Raw genomic sequence first — 18813 nt, 5'->3', positions numbered from 1 at the left:
TGTTGATGTTTACTTCGATAAAAACAACTTTCTCCAGAGTCCAACCTGTGAACACATTATTCGTTCAATGACTGAAATCTTTCATATTCATGTAGATAATATATCTGAGTCACGTTCCTGAAATTCCACAGCTTTTACAGACAACATGTCGATGAATGTCCTATATACCTCTTCAAGGTTGTTTGATTGATCAACAATTTGGTTTTGGCTGTTGAAAGACTTCACCTCTAATATTTCCTGCGTCTGAAGTATGTACCTCCCAAACAACTCCATGTTCATTTTCAAGGTGTTATGAACTTGCACCATTCGATCAATCAAAGTCACAACTTCTGGATGAAAGTATTTTTTTTCCAAGCATTTCTCAAAAACGGCCTTCAGGCAATCATAGAAACTATCTACACATCCGTCGACATTATCCATACATAGAATATCTGTCCACGAATGCTGACATATCATTCTATAGAGCTCCACAAAGTTTCCTCTCCTGAAGTCAAATGCAGTAACGTGCTTACCTTCGGACGATTCGGTTACTTGTTGAAAATTGACAGTGAACATTATTTCGAGAGCTGGATGGTAATTATCCAACCGCACTAAGGGCGTTTCACATTCGCTCACAGTCGCTTCCGTGATATTTGTCACCCTCTAACAACAACCTTTCGGTTGCGTAGAGCTCATTACAATTCTCTAGGGATTCACAAAAATGTTCATATACCGTTGAATTCGCTCCCGATGTTATATACAAACAACAGATCGTGACGTCACTTTTATATGTTCATTCAAAAAGTGGGGGAGGGAAGGAGAATACACGAGCGCCCTCAAATTAACACCAGCAAAGGAACATGATATTGCAGAAGGTCACTCAAAGTCAAACTGAAAACGCACTCCAAAAGTCTCTTCGTCGATGTGGCTGAAAGTCGTTCAAAGTCGAATATTCTAAATAACAACGTGGATCAATGAAGGTCGTTCAAGGTCAAACTTAAAACATTACCTCAAAGTCACCTTATTTTTGTTGTGTGACGTAGGTCAGGGTCGTTCGAAGGCAAACTCAAAACAATCGTTCAAAGTCATCTATACAACAAAGAATCTGCGTAATTGGCTTGAGCTCAATCGAGATCAAAGTCATCTTGTCGAAAATATAGAGAGTTAATGAAGGTTATTCAAGGTTAAACTCAAAACATCTGCGTTGCCATAAGACGTAGGTCAAGGTTGCTGAAGGTCAAACTCATAATAACTCCTCAAAGTCACCTTCGGTACTTCGTGTGACGTAGGGGTCATTTCAAGGTTAAAAGTGGTGGGGGGAGGTTCTGAAATCGGCTTAAACTAACTACTTACATTGGTTCGCAAACCTTGCTCTAGATTTGTCTTCAAAATGCAAATCTAAAGAAATATATCCATTTTCTCCCTCTTTGGACGGGAATTTTATATAAAGATTAAAACTTCACCAGATTTAGTAACGCTAACGTAGAAAACTGGTTTTCTCAAGTAAAGAACAATTGAATGGAAACTATCAAAATAAAAAGTGTAGTCGAGTAGCCAGGGTTTTGCGCAAACATTTTTTATCTATACATAAGGAAATTATCCTTGATATTTCAAGAACACTGAAATCACTAAAAAGTAGGACCCTAAAATAGCAAATAAAAGAGAAAACGATAAATATGTACAAAATGAACAGTAGAGAGAGAAAATAAACCGAAAAATTCATAATTTTTGAAGACAAATTTAAAGCGAACTCTGAGTGAAATATGTTATGTCATATGTTTTTTCCGTTAACCAGCTATCGCACCCCTACGAACAATAACCCTCAGAAGTCGAAATTTGTGTGAAATGCCAGTAAACATTTGCTGTACCCAATAACCATTGTGTTGAATTATACAAAGAAGTTTTACAAAACCAAAATTGTATTCTCCTTCATTCTTCAACAGAAGTTACTTGGTGTTATGGATCATACCACCTCTTTGAGCATACTTACACTCTATGAAAAAAAATTACCTGGAAAAGCCACAATGGTTAACTTTTCAGTGAAACTGTAATATTTAATGAGATTTTCATTTTATATGTTTAAAATATGTTTTTTCCGTTAACCAGCTGTCGCACCCCTACGAACGACAACCCTCAGAAGTTGAAACTTGTGCGAGCTAAGGACTAAAGAGATCTTACGTTTAACATGTTATTCCTAACACAGGTTGGACGATAGCAAGTGAAAATCGAGCGTTCAGCCTGGGGCATAAACCATCACACATAGGGGTATTTCACCTTTCCAGCCGGTCAAAAGTCCAATATCTCAAAATTGTTACAAAGAACAAATTCAGCCACCCACTATGAGCCAGATAGTAACCCTTTTCTGCCCCACTCAGTGCCTCAATCGTGTAAAATGTTAGTCAAAAGTCAAACGTTCCGTTGTGTGGCACGCACGCTCGACTTAGTGGCGATATTTGTAAGGTGGATATCCACGTAAATAATACATTTGGTGAATTTCTATGGGGAAAACATCTATGGACGGTTGTAGTTCAGGTAAGATCACATATTTATATGATAAGTTTGCATTGATATATGCTTGATGATTGGTGTAAATGTCAGCTTGAAGTATGTACTCTTTTCGAAAGAACATTTAATATATTTCTATGTTTATGAGTCTGAAAGTTATACATCCGGGTGCTTCCGAGCAAAATTTTTGAATGTAGGTATATCATAGATTAGTTCAAGAATATTATCCAGATATATTAAGTAGTTGCCACTTTTTGCCTCTTTACAACCTAACTTCACTTTATTGGCGACAGTAATACATATCTAATTTCTCAACTTTTATTATTTCGTGGGTAACATGATTTGTACTTTGTGTAGGTATACCTGGTGGTTCGAACTATAGAGTCGTGACTCGAAGAGGATTATTTGATAAAATGCAGCAACAGAACTTGCCTACTTTTGAAGAGAAATTGAATTATTTGGAAACTGACATTCTATCATCTGAAAATGTTTCTGAAGTTCAAATGAAACATTTGAAACATAAAATTTCACATTTGAAGTGTGAATTTCAAAGAAGATGGTTGAAGGCAAATAGAACACAAAACAAATTTTTAGTCAGTAATACTACATGGCTGCAAGGAACTTTTGAAATACCAAAGGTGTCATTGCAAAAAGGTGTATGTCGTCCAACAGAACCATTTTGTGAGCTATCTGACAGAAGTAAGAGAAGAAAAACAAATGAAATACGGAGATCTGTAAATCAGGAAGTACTCTTACATGCTGTGAGGTCATCATTACATACATCTGGTGATAGAAATGAATCACATGTGCTTTCTGAAATTACAAAGTCTCCAAAACGAGCTAGGAAATACAGGAAAGCATATTCCACATCTTTACAAGTCAAAAATGATCAGCTAACTCCTCTAAAAGCATTGACGATGTTTGTGGAAGCAAACCTTTCAAGAAAGCAATTCCAAATAATAAGATATTCGAACAAAAAGCTCTACCCCAGTTATAGCATTCTACAAAGAGAGAAAAAAAGTGTTACCCTCCAAAAGAGTCATTTACAAAACACCCAATTCACACAGGAAGGTCTGATAGCCAGTGTAAAGCACACAATGAAACTAATTATGGTAGATGCTAAGGTGTGCAATGCTACTACTCAAACTTCTTCAACAATGAGGTGTTATATATGCGGGGCAGCCTCAACGCACTTCAATGACCTAAATGTCAAAATGGATGTTGATGAAGATGCGTTGACTTTTGGTCTATCTGTTTTGCATGCCAGAATTCGCATATTCGAAAGTGTTTTACAACTTTCCTACAAAGAAGTGGCAGTTTCGGTCCGAAGCAGACAAAACTTTTGTCAAAGAAAGGAAAGCATACATACAACAAAAATTCAGGATGGAAACTGGGTTAATAGTAGATGTTCCAAAAGCCGGGTTCGAAAACACTAATGATGGAAACACAAGTAGAAGATTTTTTGCAGATCCACAAAAAGATAGTGAAATAACAAGTGTGGACTTTGATCTCATCTATAGATTGAAAATTATTTTAGAAGTGATTTCAAGTGGCCATAAAAGTCGATGTAAACAAATTTAGAAATTATTGTTTAGAAACTGCTAAACTCTATATTTCGTTATACCCTTGGCATCCCATGACACCAACAATGCATAAGATTTTGATCCATGGCGCAACAGTCATAGATAAAGCATTATTACCAATTGGCTTGCTTTCAGAAGAAACTGTCGAAGCCAGGAATAAAAATTTTAGAATGTTTCAATATAATTTTGCGAGAAAGTTTTCCAGGACAAACTGCAACTTTGATGTTCTGTATCGGTTATTGCTTTCCTCTGATCCGTTGTTATCGAGTCTTACGCCAAAACCTACCAAAAAATCGCAGCCATTCTCGAAGGAAACAATGCATATGCTATTACCTGCTGATCCCAAACCTGAAGTTTCTAACTGTGAAGAATCGGAAGCAGAAGAAGATGAAGAATCCGATGAAGAACCCTGGACTTGAAATCATTTTATTAATGCAAGTCATACTACCAGATCTTTCTGTAACAGAGAGTTTTTAATTCTGTGAATACTGATTTATTCATGAAAATATAGATAAATACTGTTTTTTGTGATGTTTTGTAGAGTAATACTTATTGTATTTTGTAAAGATTATTATTATAATTATTATTATTTGCTGAAAAACACTTAGTTTCAACTCAAATCGCAATATAAATAACTCAACCCAACAAAAAACTACAAAAATAATTTTGACCGGCTAGAAAAGTGAAATACCCTATGTGCATCAACTCACACATCGAACAATTGTCTGAGTGAACAAAGCACCCACGTCGAACCGCCCGGCTACCGAATGACCATGGAAAAGAACGATTTTGGAAAAATTGTCAAATCAACGTTTGACAAGACAAGAGTATCATTAGTGAAATCCCTTTTATATAAAGAGATTCCTCCAGTTGACGCAATAATTCACGGAATCAAGTATGAATAAGAAGCACTGGTAGAATATAAATTCAAAACTAAGTTCACAGTCAAAAATGTTGGTCTGATTATACATAAAAAAATTCTATACCTAGCCTGTTCACCTTGACTCTGATGGTATCGTTGGGGTTAAATGTCCGTTAAGCATCATATTTGAAGATCCGTAAGTCTCACTTACCATAAATAAATTGAAATATTTTGACCGAAATTATCAAGTGAAACAAAATCATGAACTATTTAGTATTATCAAATTCAGGAGTTATTGAACATAAATGAAAGAAAGTGGTGTGATCTATTAATTTTGACATTTTTAGGTACACGGAAAAAAGATTTGTTACTTCAAAGAAATTTATTTAGTCTAATTTATTTCATCATTTTGATTAAATATCGTTCATTTCAAACGACGTGTGTATTGTATCGATTAGATGATAATTTTTCGGAGACAAAATGAAATTCTCATTTTAATTTCTCTAATATTTCAATTCAAGAGGTCTTTTACTTAGTCAAATGAATTGTGGATCATTTCAAGAATAACATTTATTGAGTTCTCAAAATAATTCCGTTGAGTCAAACAATATAATTTCATCAAATCAAAAGTACGTCTATTGAATGAAAACTTTCCAATTCGGTGTCAATGCTGTTTTGACACTAATATATAATTGAATCAGCTGAATATATATTTTCACTTCAACAATACATATCAATACATTTAAATAATTTTGGAAATAATTTAAAGCCTATGGATAATTTCATTTCAATATTTTTATTATTTGTTGGTTTGAAAAATTAAATTATTTTCTCGAAAGAAATGGTATAGTTGAAATACTTCTAAGGAATAGGGTGCCGGTCCGCACCATTTGCTTTGGGCAAGAACCGTAAACTAATCGCGAATGAAATAAGAATTAAAATTGTGTTTTGCGAGGAAATGACGAAGAGGTTTGAAGTTTTTCAGTATTTTCACAGGTATGTTGATATAGTTTTTTGACTAGAATATCACGAGACATCAAATTTTCGGAGCAACAAATGTTCATACCTATATGCGAACTTCCTCACAATGTGAAATAAGAAAATTTATTTATTTCGGTAGAAATGATCCCACTAAGAGTAAGAAATCGGATCTTGCACACTCTTTAAACCTTTTTAAGAACGGTCTCGTCAAAAATTCACATTATCATAAAGAATGTGAAGAATATGACAATTACGTTGTGGTAAGTTTTTCACACCTGAATGGACATCCTAAGTGTGACGTCAAGAGTGGGTGGAGCTTAGCGAATTTTTCCAAACAATTAAAAAATACATTGAAATTGTCATAAGAGCTTCTTTCAACGAATGTTTAACATTTTTGCGGTACAAATATGCCTTTTCAGTTATAGTTTCACATTTGCAGGTTCAGTGTGAAAGCAGCCACGAGTTCCAGCCATGGATTTGTCGATACGAAGCGGGAGATCCGATAATCAGCGGCTCCCAAAATACGAACTTAATTCGTGGCCAACCATGAATTTACTGAACAACCTGAAATGTATGCGATTAAAAACAAGTATAACATTAAATCCTTCATATCAAAAGTTGTCGAGAATATCAAGTCATTAAAAATTGTTGGAATATATACATATAATTTGAAAGGGTTATATTTTTAGGTGTGATTAATTTTTGGGAAAGAAAGTTTTTGGCTTTCTACTACTCCATCTGATACAAAAAAATGGATGAGAGAATCCTTCCAAAGAAAGGAAGGAAGTAACCAATTTGAAAATAAGTAACTCTATACATGGATGTGTAGATCATGCAAAGAAGTAACTTTCAGACACAAACTGAAAGAAAGTCCTCCTGAAACAGCTACTTTCATATAAACATTGGGATTAAATCAAATAGGTGAATGAATGTCATTATGATGTCATCGATGACATAAGCAGATCAAGCTTATTCCGTGACATTCAAAATCGTAATTCATGAATGAAGTGTGTGTATTTTCTATAATGTTATCCAATTTGGTACTGAAGAGCCTTAGGGCAAGTGTCTTAAGGCGAAACACGGTGTATACCAGTTAGGGTGACAGTGTTCCATGTGAGTACAATTTATTACCATTCATTCAAAGTAGAACTCATGTGAATGATATCTGATTCTTATTCCTCAACAAATGTTCGATATGCAAACTGAATAGAGAAAAGTATCTTCTGTATAATTCAGTGTTCATATAGAAGTATTTGTTTGGAAAGAATTTTTTTCTTTCGTGTAATTCAATGTTCATATGAAAGTAGCTGTTTCAGGAGGACTTTCTTTCAGTTTGTGTCTGAAAGTTACTTCTTTGCATGATCTACACATCCATGTATAGAGTTACTTATTTTCAAATTGATTACTTCCTTCCTTTCTTTGGAAAATTCTCTCATCCATTTTTTTGTATCAGATGGAGTAGCAGAAAGCCAAAAACTTTCTTTCCCAAATATACATATAAGTTTGAAGAAAATCAATGTTTCATCAAATCCATAACTTATTCAAATATTTCCTGGATGGTTTTTTTTTTCTTGAAATGTATTCATTTCAGCATACAGAATAAGACCTTTATGCCAAAATATTTTGTCGGGCAGAAAATCAACCCCCATCCTGAATTAAATAAGTTTCAAAGAAAAATCCATAAATCTTTCAATTATTCTTCGAAAGGGAATTTTTTTCTTGAGATGTATTCATTTCAGCGTAATTGAAAAGACCCTTATGTGAAAATATTTTGTCGGGCAGAAAATCAACCCCCACCCTGAATTAAATAATTTTCAAAGAAAAATCCATAACTCTTTCGATTATTCTTCGGAAGGGATTTTTTTTCTTGAAATATATTCATTTCAGCGTACTTGAAAAGACCCATATGCCAAAATATTTTTTCGGGCAGAAAATCAACCCCCACTCTGAATTAAATAGGTTTCAAAGAAAAATCCATAACTCTTTCAAATATTGTTTGGATTGGGATTTTTTCTGTGAATATATTGATTTTAGCGTACTTGAGAAGACACATATGCCAAAATATTTTGTCGGACAGAAAATCAACCCCCACCTCGAATTAAATAATTTCCAAAGAAAAATCCATAACTCTTTCGATTATTCTTCGGAAGGGATTTTTTTTCTTGAAATGTATTCATTTCAGCGTACTTGAGAAGACCCATATGCCAGAATATTTTGTCGGGCAGAAAATCAACCCCCACCCCGAATTGAATAATTTTCAAAGAAAAATCCATAAATCTTTCGATTATTCTCCGAAAGGGATTTTTTTTCTTGAAATGTATTTATTTCAGCGTACTTGGAAAGCCCTTATGTCACAATATTTTTCGGGCAGAAAATCAACCCCCACCCGAATTGGATCTGTTATTAGTTAACAACCAGTCAACAACCTTGCAATGACTAGTTACCAAGGATCCCGAAACTGTTCTGCAAGTGTGCCTGTTCCAATAATTGAAAGTCGATTCTTTCAGTTTTATTGCCAACTGCATATGCATGAAATCTTCTGTGAAGAAGTGGGGCCACTGAAGACTCAGAAACATTTGAGAGAATTTATGGCAGCATATATCAACTTCAGCCACTTAGAACAAATCGTTCACAAGTTTGGTTCACGAAGTTGGTTAAAATTATTTTTTCTAAAAATAAAAATCGCCAAATGAGAAAAGCCCTATTCAGTTTATTAAAATTATTTTCAGAGCCAGACTCACCAGAAACTGAAAGTATTAAATTTGAATCGCAATATGATAAGGAATCAGAAGTTCTGTATTTAAATAGTCCATTTTATAAAAAAAATTTGAAAGTATATGAAACAACTACCTCCCAGATAGATTGTGAAATAAGGAAAGCGAACTGGTATTATAACAGTGAATTTCTGAATTTAATTTTGAATTAATATTTGCCATTTCTTCCGTTATGGTCTGAAGATCTTGATCTGCCAATATCCTCTCTCTCATAAAACAAAATGTAGGGTGTCTCCAGAAGCTCCAATAGATTCAATACATCTTCTATATATTAATTTTTTTTTGGTGATTTCATATTTTTATAGAAATATTAGAAATTTTTCTTTATAATTTTCAGCGTCTTCTGAATTTATTGTATCTTGAATTGATGTATATAAATTGCTTTTTCTGCATATCGGCTATTGCTAAGACCCAATGGTCGCGATTCAAAACTGTTTCAATTGTGATGGGGAGAAAAATTTCTGATTTATTTGTAATTTCAGGTGTGTCATCAATAAAAGTCGATTCTAAATCGTTCCCGCAATGCATTATGGCGTAAACTTGATTTGTCGTTAAAAGAATATGAAATTCATCATGATGTAATTTTGCCAAAGATGATAAACAAGAATTCATACCAAAGTCTGATAGCCACTGTCTTTCATATAACATTTTAAAATCCTCAAATCCCAGTTCTATCGAAAAAAAAAAATTATATTTGCCACCAACATAATTCCTGTATTCAATGCAAGTATCGTAATATTTAAAATTTTGAACTAGACCATTGTGAAAAAAGCGGAAGTAATGTTTATTATTTGATTTATTATCATTGAAATCGTTTTTTTATCGTTTATGAAAGTTATAGAATTCAATTTTCTTCCGTCATCAAACTGAGGGTCAACTATTTCTAGTAAAATGAAAGATAAATAAAAGTTACATAAAAATTTCGACATTTTTTCTTCCCAAAATTGAGTATCCCTTTCTGCTCTAATCAAAAATGCACCTGCCCGAAATCAAATGAATAAGTCGAGTGCGAAATAAGTATGAGTGAGAATTTGTTGAAAACTATGAAAAAGCAAAAATTGAAAGGTTACAAGTGTAGGGCTAATAGTTCATAAGAAATATCCATAATTGGCCTGTTCTCCGGGTGGCTTGGTAGGCACTTTTACTACTAAATTCGAGAATCCTGAAATGTCCATAGCGAACAATAAATTGAAATATATTAATGAAAATGAAATTAATGAAAAAAAACAATTATTTTTACCCAATACAAGGCCTGCTGAATATTACGGATATAATGTGGTGTGACTTATTCATTTGGTCTTGGGCAGGTGCATTTTTGATTAGAGTAGAAAGGGATACTCAATTTTTGGAAGAAAAAATGTCAAAGTTTTTATGTAACTTTTATTTATCTTTCATTTTACTAGAAATAGTTGACCCTCAGTTTGATGACGGAAGAAAATTAAATTCTATAACTTTCATAAACGATAAAAAAACGATTTCAATGATAATAAATCAAATAATAAACATTACTTCCGCTTGTTTCACAATGGTCTAGTTCAACATTTTAAATATTACGATACTTGCATTGAATACAGGAATTATGTTGTTGCCAAATACAAAAAAAATTTTTCCATAGAACTGGGATTTGAGGATTTTAAAATATTATATGAAAGACAGTGGCTATCAGACTTTGGTATGAATTATTGTTTATCATCTTTGGCAAAATTACATCATGATGAATTTCATATTCTTTTAACGACAAATCAAGTTTACGCCATGATGCATTGCGGGAACGATTTAGAATCGACTTTTTTTGATGACCTGAAAATTATAAAGAAAAATTTCTGATATTTCTACAAAAATATAAAATCACCAAGAAAAATGAATATATAGAAGATGTATTGAATCTATTGGAGCCTCTGGAGACACCTTACATTTTGTTTTATGAAAGAGAGGACATTGGCAGATCAAGATCTTCAGACCATAACGGAAGAAATGACAAATATTTCTTCAAAATTAAATTCAGAAATTCAGTGTTATAATACCCTATAATACCCTATTTCACAATCTATCTGGGAGGTAGTTGTTTCATATACTTTCCATTTTTTTGATAAAATGGACTATTTAAATACAGAACTTCTGATTCCTTATCATATTGCGATTCAAATAATGAAGATTCAAATTTAATACTTTCAGTTTCTGGTGACTCTGGCTCTGAACATCATTTCAATAAACTGAATAGAGCTTTTCTCATTTGGCGATTTTGATTTAAAAAAAAAAGTAATAATTTTAACCAAATTCGTGAACCAAACTGGTGAACGACTTGTTCTAAGTGGCTGAAGTTGATACATGCTGCCATAAATTCTCTCAACTGTTTCCGAGTCTTCAGTGGCCCCACTTCTTCACAGATTCACAGAAGATTTCCTGCATATGCAGTTGGCAATAAAACTGAAAGAATCGACTTTCAATTTTGGAACAAGCAGACTTGCAGACCGGTTTCGGGCTCCTTGGTTACTAGTCAGTACAAGGTTGTTAACTAGTTGATAACTAATAACAGATCCAATTCAGGGTGGAGGTTGATTTTCCGCCCGACAAAATATTTTGACATAAGGGTCTTTTCAAGTACGCTGATATGAATACATTTCAAGAAAAAAATTCCCTTCCGAAGAATAATCGAAAGAGTTATGGATTTCTCTTTGAAAATTATTCAATTCGGGGTGGGGGTTGATTTTCTGCCCGACAAAATATTTTGACATAGGGGTCTTCTCAAGTACGCTGAAATTAATACATTTCGAAAAAAAATTATCTTCCTAAGAATAATCGAAAGAGTTATGGATTTTTCTTTGAACATTATTCAATTCGGGGTGAGGGTTGATTTTCTGCCCGACAAAATATTTTGACATTGGGGTCTTTTCAAGTACGCTGAAATGAATACATTTCAAGAAAAAAATTCCCTTCCGAAGAATATAATCGAAAGAGTTATGGATTTTTTTAGAAAATTATTTTATTCGGGGTGGGGTTGATTTTTTGCCCGACAAAATATTTTAGCATAAGGGTCTTATTCTGTATGCTGTAATGAATGCATTTCAAGAAAAAATCTCCATCCACGAAATATTTGAATAAGTTATGGATTTGATGAATCATGGATTTTCTTCAAACTTATTCCAACAATTTCTAATGACTTGATATTTTTGACAATTTTTGATATGAAGGATTCATGGTTATACTTGTTTTTAATCGCATAAATTTCAGGTTGTTCAGTAAATTCATGGTTGGCCACGAATTTAGTTCGTATTTTGGGAGCCGCTGATTATCGAATCTCTCGCTTCGCATCGACAAATCCACGGCTAGAACTCGTGGCTGCTTTCACACTGATTTTGCAGGAGCATTTTCTACCTACTTATATCAAACAGCGACTCGTAACTAATTATTACTCAGTTATATTAGCTTCTGAAGTTTGTTTGAAGGTGATGAATTTCACTTGTTCGGACTTCCATTGTCTACTATATAAAATGATTTGAAATCCCTGAAACAACTAAAAAAGAAGAATTAAAAATGAATAGCTGAAAATAACAATTATATTAAGTAAAATAAACCTGAAATGAAATAATAGTGAAATCAAATAAATACAAGTAAAAATAGAACAATTGAATAAATAAAAATAAAGAAATGAAAAAAGAAAATAAAAATAAAAAATGGAGATATTCCAAGGCACGTTAGTTCACAACGTTTCGATTGTTAGTATCTACAATTGTCTTCGGGTGATGACTGGACTGATTCCTCCGAGAGATGACTATTTATAGGTCGTCCGGGTACTTTCACTTATCGTCGCTTTCCATTTTCCGCTTCACTGGTTCCGTGGGAGATGACTGTTTTGGCGGGAGTTGGCATTTTTCGCTTGATGATGGGTTTCCATATGTTGCGTATTTCTACGCTGGCTTGGCTGAATACGTTGTTGGACAACATGTATGCGGCTTCCTTGAATTTTCTCCTTTTCTCCTTTTACTTGTATTTTATTTCACTATTATTTCATTTCAGGTTTATTTTGCTTAATATAATTGTTATTTTCAGCTATTCATTTTTAATTCTTCTTTTTTAGTTGTTTCAGGGATTTCAAATCATTTTATATAGTAGACAATGGAAGTCCGAACTAGTGAAAAGCTTCTGAAGTATTTGTTAGGTTATGTATTGAATGTTTCTATCATTATTAAGTTTTCATTTTACGTTCAAGAATTTATAAAAAAGATCTTCAAGTAATTTTTGTTGAAACAGCATTTTATATGGTATTTTGCTTTTGTTTCAGACTTCTGAATTGCATTAAACACGGTTATGTGTTTCGTTCCTGATTGTAAACATTACAGTGAACAAAGGAATTGTAAATTTTTTGGGTTTCCCGCAGACCCAGCTGAGAGAAAAAAGAAGTGGAATTATCGGTAAATTTTCGTCTTGAGGAAACCCGGCGATTTTGAAAAAATGTTTGCGTGTACTTACGTATTTTGATGCGTAAATTACGAATCCGAAAGAAAAAAGCGACGCTCTCCCTTATTTACAAAGTTACGGCCCTTAAAAGTTCTGAAAAGGGCAACTTTTCAGCCTTCTTTTTCACAAAAAAAACTATTTAAAAACACAAGCATCTATTCACTAGGTCACCTTTACACCTTATTCCTCCTTCTTTGACACTTTTCACTTCAATAATCAAAATTTTTCCAATAAAAATGTACGGAGCTGCTTTTTGGTTACATATCTCTGTATTTTACGTTTTTAACGTTAATGGCATGGTTGGTACGACTGATGCAGTCCATATTCTTTAAGTAATTCAAATATTTTTTACCTTCATTCGTTAGATCGTAAATTGGTTTTTGGTGGTGTATTACGAATTTGAAATAGTAGGCGGCGGCAAATACCAACCGCTTTTGTCTGAAATGTCACTAGTAACTAACCTAAAAATAAAATAATGTCACCAGGAGAAGCATTCGTCTTTAAATTAAGTTTTTTATAAGAAAAATTATTGAAGTGAAAAATGTCAAAGAAGGAGGAATAAGGTGTAAAGGTGACCTAGTGAATAGATGCTTGTATTTTTAAATAGTTTATTTCATAAAAAAAAGGCTGAAAAGTTGCCCTTTTCAGAACTTTGTACATAAGGGAGAGCGCCGCTTTTTTCTTTCGGATTCGTAATCTACGCATCAAAATACGTGAGTACACGCAAAATTTTTTTCAAAATCGCCGGGTGTCCTCAAAACGAAAATTTACCATTAATTTGCAGGAGACAAGATCGAGAGTCATCAAAGCATTCATTAGTTTGCAGTTGTCACTTTGTTAACATGGATAAAAAAAATAGACCAACTTTATTTGAATTCAATGTGAAGAGAAAGTTTGACTTTGAATCTCCAGAAAAACGGTATGTTCACATGAATAAGAAAAGATATTACTATTCTTGGATTTAATGACTTTGTTTTCAGTAAACGAACTGTCAAGGCAAGATAGGTTGAAGCTAATATTAGTTCAAAAGCAGCAGGACCATCGAAAATATCTGAAACTGAGACTCCGAGCACATCCAGAAGTGAAGTTAGACTTTCCAGCATAGAAGATATACCTTCTTTTTCTAGAAGTGTAAACAGAGCGTCAAGTGCATCTGTGGAGGCAGAAAATTACTTTTTAAAACAAGAGATTCTTCAACTATCTGAAAAACTCAAGAATTTAACACGTTTCAGCTATGAACACATCAAAAACAATGATGCACATGTACTTATGTATACAGGCATACCATCAAATGCTTTATTTTTGATAGTCTTCGAAACAATGGACAGTTTTGAATTAAATTATTATGCCAGATGGCATGTTAAGTTATTGCCAAAGATAGATCAAATGCTTCTAATTCTGATGAAATTACGATTAAATTTACCTGATCAAGATTTAGCTATTCGATTCAATTGCAGCTCTGCTACAGTGTCTAACATTGTCATGACATGGATCTATGCCTTACATGACGTCTTTTTCAATCAACTGATGAGAACTATACCATCCAGAAAAAAAAATCAAGCCTGTCTTCCTGCAGCATTTTCCAATTTCAAAAACTGTAGAATCATTCTGGATTGTACGGAAATCGGAAATATATTCCGCTATTCCTTCAAGTATGGAAAGTCAAAGACTGACATTCAGAACATACAAGCATAGAAATACTTGGAAATTGTTAGTGGGTATGGCACCAAATGGTGTAATTACTTTTGTTATTAGGCATATCCAGGATCAATATCCGATAAAAAAATTGTAGAGCACTGTGAAATTTTGAAGCAAATGCACTATGGTGACCTCATATTAGCTGATAAGGGATTTTTGTAATAATAAAAAATATTCAACATTTTGTAATATACTTATTGCATTGTATAACGAGCATGGAATAATACTTATTTCTCACAGGTGTGTAAATTCATGAGTGAAAAATGAACCTTCCATTCTCGTTGTATACTATACATTCTCTTAAACTTCAGTATTATTTCTCCTCACGAATAATGGGTTCCAGGTACAATATTCAAAACATTACATTTTTTGTTGTTATTTCGATAATGAATTTTCTTAATTCAATATTGGATGTGAATATATCTTTGCAATATTTGAATCTGTGGAAAATTCAAATAATTTGAAATTAATCCATTTGGAAAAAGTATCATATCAACATAGATACTTTTGATTCCTTTGGTCAATAAATGTATGATTTTCACTGATTGAATTCTTTGAATTTTATTCACTATTTAATATTTAGTAGTGGGCGTAAAAAAATACTATCTATAACAACTGATCGATATGGTTTCCATTATTTCGTGCTTGTGTCCAACAGTTACTATATTCAATACTATTACAGAAATATTGGTGAAGGTACATTTTGAATATTTATTACATAATATATCAAATACACTTTATCTCAACATGATTCTCTGGGTATAATTTCATATACTGAGTCACTGGTCAAGTTTCAGCTAATGTAAGATTGTGTGTAAGTTTTGGCAGGTACTGTTTTATATAAAAAATCTTCTAGAAGCGATAAGTTTTCTGCCCACAGTGGATCATATTCAATAACAACTGCTGTGACTTCTTTCAATGTCCATATATACATGTAACATTTGGATCGTTTTAAGATGTGTAGGTTTCCTTGGATCTGATGGTAGTAGTTGTGGTCTTTGTTGACAACAATTTCGTTATCGGTATTATAATAAATAATATATTTGTTGCTACTCTTCAATGTCTGAGATAAATGGTCATTTCTGAATGAATACGGACATTTCACCTCCACACTGGAATCATCTCCTACTAATCCGTCAGGACTGACCCCCAAAATCCTGATTTTGTTAGCCAAATACCTGTTGATTGTATATCCAAGTTTAATGAAGTTTTGAGAAATTCTATTCCATTTTTTTTCACGAGTTCTTCCCCACTGAATGGCTTTTATTCCATCCAAATTATAAGCTCCTGAAACCAAAATAATTTTGTTAGAAAGACATTTTTCTATTTGAGAAAAATCACTTCTCATCATTGAAAAAACAGACTGGCCCCCAAAAATCCTGATTTTGTTAGCCAAATACCTGTTGATTGTATATCCAAGTTCAATGAAGTTTTGAGAAATTCTATTCCATTTTTTTCATGAGTTCTTCCCCACTGAATGGCTTTTATTCCATCCAAATTATAAGCTCCTGAAACCAAAATAATTTTGTTAGAAAGACATTTTTCTATTTGAGAAAAATCACTTCTCATCATTGAAAAAACAGTAGAAATGAAGTCTCACCAATTAGTGATTTGAATAAGCTCCAGGATGAAATGACTGCCCCAAAGTTGCTGGCTGTAAGTCGAAACTTCCTCACGAGGTACCACTTTTCATTATGAGTTTGTCCTTTTGTAAGTATTGATATTTTTTGTATCGTTTCATCGTCAGCAGTACATTTTTGTTTGAAAGTCTATTGGATTTGTAGCCTCTGTGAACTCATTTGATGATACAATATCTTCAATAATCGGTAGGTCACAATTAACAGATTCCTCATCTTTTTCTTGCAGAAGCCAAGTAAAATCCACAGTGTTACCAAAATCATTCAGCTTCTTTTTCAAATTATTCTTTTGTTCTTCGGTTATCTACTACTTGTCTGATAGCTGAATATGGTTTTGGGGGATATAGTTCTTCAGCTGTTTTTACTGGTGCATTTTTCGATTTTGGCACATTTCAGGTACATTCCTTGTCCGTCACAAATGTATTGTAGTGTCCAAAAAGAGCTAATGTGGCGATATGATGACATTTTATTCCTCTAGGACAAGCACAATTTGCAGATATGGTATCTACAGATTTATTCAGTGTAATCTGCAATAAAGATACTGTTCAGTAAAAATGGAAAACTTATACGTGACATACGACTCACTTCAACATGATAGAATTTATCTTTCATGCTTGCTTGAACTTCTCCTCTTATCATCATCAAGTCAGCATCAGATTGCATACTTTTCACATGATTCGATTCCAATGCATTTTCAGCCTTTCTCATGATTTTATTATCATTGTCGAGGAATTCATTTATATGTAGAGGATACCTTTAAAACATGTTTTGAAGCCATTCTATATCTGAAACAATAGATGTTAAGTAACTACATGTAACTATATTTCAATTGAAAAAATAACATAACCTCAACAAACAACAATTCTTGAATTTCCATTAAAAACCTTACCTACCTATGGGGATTTTTTTCAAAATATGTTAAACTGACACCAAATCAAAAATGTACGCGAATATCCTTATTAGCAATGAAAGCACATAAAATAAACATATAAACAATTTCTTATGGCGTTTTAACATGTAAAATCAATTTGTTTGGAAAAGTTCGCTAAGCTCCGCCTATTTGTGACGTCAGGACTTAGGAAGTCTATTGGGAATTGATGATTTTCGAACTTTATATAACAAAAAATAGCTTACAGATTTCTCACTGATTTTTTTTAATATCTCTTTCTTAATTATATAGAAACGAACAATTTTTTTTAATTTACTACAAATCAAGCATACGCCATCATGAACTGTGGAAGTAGACTACAAAGTCTACTAGATGAATTTCAAACGAGACTCAACCTCTGACGGAAGCTAGAAACTCTTTCGAAGGTTCGAAATAGATGAACATTTCAATCTAGCAGAACACTATTATAATATTCATGCAGTCGTTGTTCACTGTGGTTCTGGCGTTGAATTCGGTCATTATTACGCCTTGGTCAAAGACGTAACGGACTGGTTCAAGTTTGACGATAGTCATGTCACGAAGTGTTCTGGCGGTGTATTGAATCTATTGGAGTCTCTGGAGACACCCTACATTTTATTTTATGATAGAGAGGACATTGGCAGATCAAGATCTTCAGACGATGTGGTGCTGCAGGTTTTTCCGAGTTTTCCTACAGCTGAAAAAGCAAATACGCCACTGGAATTAATGAAGTCGCTCCGGAGCGCCAATTAATTTTTATTGTTGTTTTTATTTTAATCTTTGTTTTATAATTTGGTTATGATAGACTAATTTATTTTGATTTTTGTGTATTATGTTTAGATAAAGTATATTAATTATGCTCAGACTAGAAAGTTCGTTCTTCCTGAAATTCAATTTTGGTATTTCCTATTATCGTTGGTACTGTCTTGAAACGCGACAACTGGGTACTTTATGGTGATTTAAAGAAAAAAACGGGTTTTCTACATTGACCCAAGGTATATCAGTTTTTCGAAGGATGCTAAAAACTACAAAAACAGGTTTAAATCAATCATAACAACTTTGACTTACCACCTAAAATTCACTGAAGAAGGACTGAAGAATTTTACAAATGAAAGAGATGGATACAACTGCGGTGTTTATGTATCTTACTTTTTTATGCAGCTTTTGAGAGGAAACCCTTCGAATCGGCAAACATGGATGATTTCAGAATAGTTTTAATGAATAATGTTTTAGAACATTCTGACTATGATCACAGAAATATTTGGCTCATTTTCGGAAATGAAACCGTTGAGGTGTCTTACAATAATTGCAGAATATGTAATAGAAAATTTCATGATGTTCGTTCCCCAATAGAGAACAGTGAATGTTTGCTTTGTAGAAATTTCAGAACTATTTCTGGCCACTGATCACAAAGATATTCAGTTTTTTA

General features: G+C 33.2%; 1 protein-coding gene and 1 long non-coding RNA gene across 8 annotated transcripts in view; one reads left to right on the top strand and one right to left on the bottom strand.

Annotated features, from left to right (window-relative positions):
* LOC111512544 (protein fem-1 homolog CG6966) overlaps positions 1–18813 on the top strand; it is a 452752-nt gene that overhangs the window by 360237 nt on the left and 73702 nt on the right. The gene's annotated exons all lie outside the window — the stretch shown is intronic.
* On the bottom strand, positions 15997–18442 carry LOC141484159 (uncharacterized). The gene is made up of 4 exons (XR_012466509.1): positions 17063–18442; positions 16441–17004; positions 16241–16348; positions 15997–16127 (listed from the first exon to the last, which is right to left on the bottom strand). It is a non-coding gene; the product is annotated as an uncharacterized lncRNA (long non-coding RNA).

This window comes from Leptinotarsa decemlineata, unplaced genomic scaffold, assembly GCF_025532065.1.
Source record: "Leptinotarsa decemlineata unplaced genomic scaffold, Ldec_3_MD MMD2_tig00004839_RagTag_RagTag, whole genome shotgun sequence".
In the NCBI taxonomy this organism is placed as follows: domain Eukaryota; kingdom Metazoa; phylum Arthropoda; class Insecta; order Coleoptera; family Chrysomelidae; genus Leptinotarsa; species Leptinotarsa decemlineata.
The sequence above is the reverse complement of the archived record's forward strand: the minus strand, read 5'-3'. Positions and strand labels throughout refer to the sequence as shown.